This window comes from Ipomoea nil, unplaced genomic scaffold (assembly GCF_001879475.1).
Source record: "Ipomoea nil cultivar Tokyo-kokei standard unplaced genomic scaffold, Asagao_1.1 scaffold2510, whole genome shotgun sequence".
Taxonomy (NCBI): Eukaryota; Viridiplantae; Streptophyta; class Magnoliopsida; order Solanales; family Convolvulaceae; genus Ipomoea; species Ipomoea nil.
This window is the reverse complement of record NW_017618938.1, coordinates 1021577-1027576: the sequence shown is the minus strand read 5'-3', so window position 1 is coordinate 1027576 and position 6000 is coordinate 1021577.

The window sequence follows — 6000 nt, the reverse complement described above, 5'->3', positions numbered from 1 at the left end:
TTATAAACCAGTATCAAATACTTACAGGACTTCAACAACTGATCTCCAACACTTTTTTTTTTTTTTTTGTATTCTTCTATTTTATTTTTTTTGAGATTTCTTTCTATCTTTTTTTTTTTTTTTTTTTTTTTTTTTTTTTTTTTTTTTTTTGCAAAGATCACTTCAAATCAATAGGAAAACAAAGAAACAGCAGGAATAAACAAAAGTTCAAGCTACACAAGAATTGGTATAATGTGGACAGAAAAAGCTAAAAACGGGATGAAACTTTGAGAATTATTTGGGAACAGATGGTAACGAATCTTCACTCAATTTTTTCCAGATTTCAAGTTCAACAAGTGTAAGAAATGAAGAAAAAAATTCAGACAAAAAAGACACAGGAAACTATTTTTTTCGGATTTTCAAAGTTGACTGCGCAAAACTGCGAATTTCAGTAAAACTTGACGAAACTTTGAGAATTTTCTGGGAACAGATGGTAACGAATTTTCACTCAATTTTTTCCAAATTTCAAGTTCATCAAGAGTATGAAATGCAGGAAAAAATTCAGACAAAAAGGACACTAGAAAATATTTCTTTCCTATTTTCAAAGTTGACTGTGCAAAACTGCAAATTACATGCAGAATGTGTTTTCTACTGAAAAATAAAATTTGAGATGAATAGGAAACAGAAAAGATGATCAAGTCTAGCCTAATAAACTGTTCTGAATTTTTATTTTAGTCAGAGTGTGAAGAGAAGATTGGGCCAATCAGATTCGCATCACTGGTACTCAGTGATCGTCACTAATGGCTCGGCCTCGACCCACTTAGTTAAGTAGTCGATGGCTACCACGTAGAACTCGAATCGCTCTAATGCCTGCGGTAAAGGACCTAGGAGATCAATTCCCCACTTATCGAAGGGAATAGCAGTCGTTACCGGGGTGTAAAACATGGAGGGCCGAGTGTCATTCCGAGCGAAGGCCTGGCACACAGCACACTTTGCTATCCAGTCCACGCAGTCTCTCATCATGGTGGGCCAGTAGTATCATTGGACGACCAGCTTCCAAGCGAGCGTATGCACGCCCTGGTGAGCTGCGCATATTCCTTGGTTTGCTTCTTCCATTATCCGTTCCGCCTCTGGTCGCAGCAGGCATCTTAGGAGGGGGCCCCAAACGATCTCTTATACAGCCAACCATCGATAATGTCGAAGGAAGGCTCTTTTCTTTAGATTCGGGCGGCAACGGCAGGATCCTCGGGCAGTTCACCCTTCTCTTTGTAGTTCCGGATATCCTCGATCCAAAACATCTCCACGTGAACTCGTCGATTCCAGTCCGTAGTCGTCACCTGCTGGACCTCTCTGGCTGGTTCCATGATGCTCGGTTGAGATACTTCTTCTTTTTGGCATATTCTCATGAAGTGATCGAGTATTCCACCCAGGGCTATCTTTGACAAGATGTGCGCTTCGGTGTTTTCCGCCCTTGGAATGTGCTCGATTTCATGGGCGGAAAATCCTCGTAAGAGCTCTTCAGTATTCTCTTTGTATTGTAACAACTGGACACTTTTAGTTTCGCAGGTTCCCGAAACTTGCCCTACCACGAGGCGGGAATCAGTCTTAACACGTAGCCGGTCGACTCCTAGAGCCTTGGCGAGTAGGATGCCACCTAACACGATTTCATATTCGACCTCGTTATTAGATGCTTTAAATTGATATTCTAGGGCATAATACAACCGGAACCCTTCTTGGGTGATTAGCATGACTCCACCTCCGCAATGTTGGCTACTGGCTGCTCTGTCAGCGTGCAATTCCCACCACTCGCCGGTGTCCTCTTCCGAGGTGGGTACATTCTCAGCCTCCCCGGCAGTACATTCAACGATGAAGTCAGTTAGTGCTTGCCCCTTGATGGACAAGCGGGGATGGTACTCGATCCCATACTGCGTTAACTCCACAACCCATTTCACCAGCCCGCCCGAAGATGTGGGATTGCACATGTAACACCCCAGATTTTCAAGACTTTTAAAACTTATATAATAAAGATAGAATCTCATTAAATCCCAAATTACGATACAAAGAGTACGGGGTGCTATGCCACACCCGAGCTAGAGAACTCGGGTGCACTGGCTAAATTCTAAAACCTCAATCAGTATCAATACTAAATCATGGCACGCAGGCCGAAAAGGGAAAACTATCTAAGCTACGCCTCAAGCTTCTAACGCGCTCCAGTGATCTACTCATCTGTGCCTGAAAGCCAAATATATCTGTTCAGCGAGAGATGCTGGTAACCCACTCCAACGCGTTGAAATACAATACATATAGACATATATATAGATATACGAAAAACCATTTCGAAGCATGAAGATATATCCTAAGAGACTCTAGCTTTCAAAACAGGGAATAGACTCAACAGATAGGGCTTAGCACAGACAACGGACATAATCAAGCATAAACAATTCACAAGCATAGGGAAACAGGCAAGGCAGATAAAGATAAGCACAGTTAATATCCATAACCCAACATATACGATTCCCGGCATAAATCCCAAAGTCACCTCCCGAGACACTCATAACAACAACTCATCCATATCTCATCACATAGCACACTTTGTTGGCGCCACGGGACCAATCGCATGCCCATACATGAGGGTCAGCGCATATAGCTCTGACACGGCCCCGCAGCACCCTGCCTCGTATCGCAACACGGAGGGGTCGATCGCAACCGACCGATGAACCCCAGCTCATCATAGTTTGATCGCAACCAAATAGTGGACCGTAGCCCAAGAGTATGTCATCTGACCACAGCCAGGAAATATGAACCGCAGCTCATGTAGAAACGTTTGATCGCAACCAAACGGTGGACCGCAGCCCAAGAGTGTAAATCTGACCACAGCCAGCTTCTGAACCGCAGCTCAGGAATGACTAATCCGATCGCAACCGAATTGGGGTATCATGCACACATAACACATAGCAAGCACATGCAACCCACATTAACAGATTGGGAAGGAGGAGAAAACGTATAACAAAACCTATGCGTGATCCTTCACATATTAAGAATAATCCTAAGGGGTTCATACTTCTTTCACCTAGGTCAACAGGATACCAATTCAACTAGCATGCAATATATAAGACTCATACAACCTACAAACAGTACCCGAAATATCAAACTATACATAGGCACGATAGACGGAGTCCGTTGGGACACCACGGGGGTCGGGGGAATATCAAACGGGGAAGCCAAAATCCCAAATTGGGTACAAACCAGGGGGTAGCGGGCAACGCCGGCAGCGGGTGCCCGGCGGGCAGCTGCCCGCCCGCCGGCTGCCCGCTGCCGGCGTTGCCCAAATAGGCCGCGGGTAGGTGGCGGGTCCCCTACCCCCACCTAACCCCCACTGACTCTTTTTCACCAAAAACACCCCGGGAACCTTTGTGGAACCCGAAACCATGCTTAGACACTTTCAAACGCAATTGATAACACACGTAGACAATTAACGGATCAAAATCAAGAAACATATGGCACATAACCTATCATGCTTTTCTAAACATAATCAACACCCAATCATGCGAATTCGCACCCAATATACCAAGAATAATACCATACGAATTCCACGATATACCTAGGGTTCTAATTATTTTTAAATCAACAAGAACACAATTCATCTTCCAAAATCAAGATTCGGTAGGAATATCATATAACTATCAAGAACCTTATATAATCATTAAGAACATCAAGAACACCATATAATTATCAGGAACGTTATATAATCGTCAAGAACACCATAATTATCAAGAACCTCTCATCATTAAGATCACCCATGGAATCATCCCACCAATCATCAATAATAATATCACAAATCATCAATACACAATAATATGGGGAAATCCTAAGAGGGGAATCATAGCTATGAAAATAGGTTTTGTTGAGACATGGGTTACCTCTTAGCCTTAATTGATTCCTTGGCTATGAAGGGTCTTTCTTTAAGCTTTCTCATTTCTTGATTTCTCCTAGGGAATTCTTGGAATTCTTGGTGTGGTGAGAGATTATTGTGGTGGGGATTCTAGGTGCCTCCATATGTTCCCTATTTATATATCTAAGAGTCTTACTTAGGCCTAATTACTATAGGTTTGCTAACTCTATTCCTTTTGGGACTAAGGATTGGGTTTAGGGATAAGGGCCCGTGGACTATGGTGGGCCTTTCCTAATTAATTATTGTGATTTAATTCTTTATTTTGGGTAATTGGTTAAATGATTAATTGGTTTTAGGGATCGTAACACGGGGTGTTACACTCTTCCCCCCCCCCCCCCCTTAACAGGAAGCTTCGTCCCCGAAGCTTGGTCCTTGTCGAGTGACTTCTTCTTAGTTACCTGGTGTGAAAAGTTCGAGGTAGCGGTCCTTCATTGTGTCCTTGAGTTCCCATGTCACTTCCTCGGTCCCATGGTTAGTCCAGAGGACTTTCACCATTTCTATGGCTCGACGTCGGGTGGTTCTTGTCTTGGTGTCCAGGATTCTCACGGGTTTTTCTTCGTATACTAGTGACTCGTCGAGGTCCACGACCTCGGGTTGAAGCACGTGTCTTGGGTCGTGCACGTATTTCTTTAGCTGGGATATGTGGAATACGTTGTGTACTCGTTCTAGTTCAACGGGTAGAGCGAGGCGATAGGCTAGGTTCCCAACTCTTTCTATGATTTCATAGGGGCCGATAAATCGTGGGCTGAGTTTCCCTTTTCTTCCGAATCTCATTACCCCCAGTGTGGGCGAGATTCTCAACCAGACCTTGTCCCCGGTGTTGAATTCGGCTTGTTTCCTCCTTAGGTCGGCTTAGGACTTCTGGCGGTCCTGGGCAGCCTTCATCCTTTCCTGGATGTGTTTGACCTTGGTTATGGTATCTTGTAGGTATTGGGGCCCTAGTGCTACTGGGTCGACCATGTCTTCCCAACATAAGGGGGTTCTACACTTCTGTCCGTATAAAGCTTCGTAGGGCGCCATACGAATGCTTGCGTGGTAGCTGTTGTTGTATGAGAATTCAATAAGGTCTAGGTGTTGCTCCCATGTCCCTTGAAAGTCTAACACACAGGCTCTTAAAATGTTTTCGAGAGTCTGAATGGTTCTCTCGATTTGGCCGTCAGTGGTGGGGTGGAAGGCGGTGCTCAGTTTTAGTTGTGTCCCCAAGGCTAATTGCAGCGATTTCCAGAATTGTGAGAGAAACCGAGAGTCTCTATCGGACACGATGTTCCGGGGGACTCCGTGGTACTTCACTATTCGGCTCAAGTAGGCTTGGGCCAGTTGTGTCATTGTCCATGTTTCCTTCATGGCAATTAATCGTGCCGTTTTGGTTAGTCGGTCCACAATGACCCAAATTTTATCCTTGCCGGTTTTTGTTGGGGGTAACCCTCCGACGAAGTCCATGGATATGGAATCCCACTTTCCTTGTGGTATCTCAAGGGGTTGTACGAGTCCCTTGGGTTTGCATCATTCGGCCTTCACCCTTTGGCAATTCAGGCATTTGGCCACGAAATTTGCGATTTCCCTTCTCATGTTGGGCCACCAAAACGACCTTTTCACATCTTGGTATAGTTTGTCACCCCCTGGGTGAACTGAGTATCGGGAGTTGTGCCCTTCCTCCAAGATCTGTTGTTTCAGGTGGGGGTGCATCGAGGGCACGCACCACCTACCTCGGTAACGGAGACTGCCGTCTTCGTGTATTTCGAAGGGCCCTTCCTTCCCCTGGGTTAGGTCGAGACGGATTTTATCTAGTTCCGGATCCTGCTGTTGTCCTATTTTGATTTCCTCGAAGAGTGTAGGTATGATTTGCGTGTTGAATAAGTGGACGTCGGGGTGGACTTGATCTTGCTCTATTATTTCCAAATTCAGTCTTTGGAAGTCCTTGTACAACTGGTCTGGTAGGATCCAGGTGGTGTTGAGGGAGTGGTTAGTCTTCCTGCTTAGTGCGTCTGCCACAATGTTAGCTTTCCCCTCGTGGTATTGGATGTCTAGATCGTAGTCCTTTATGAGTTCTAGCCACCTTCGTTGTCTCA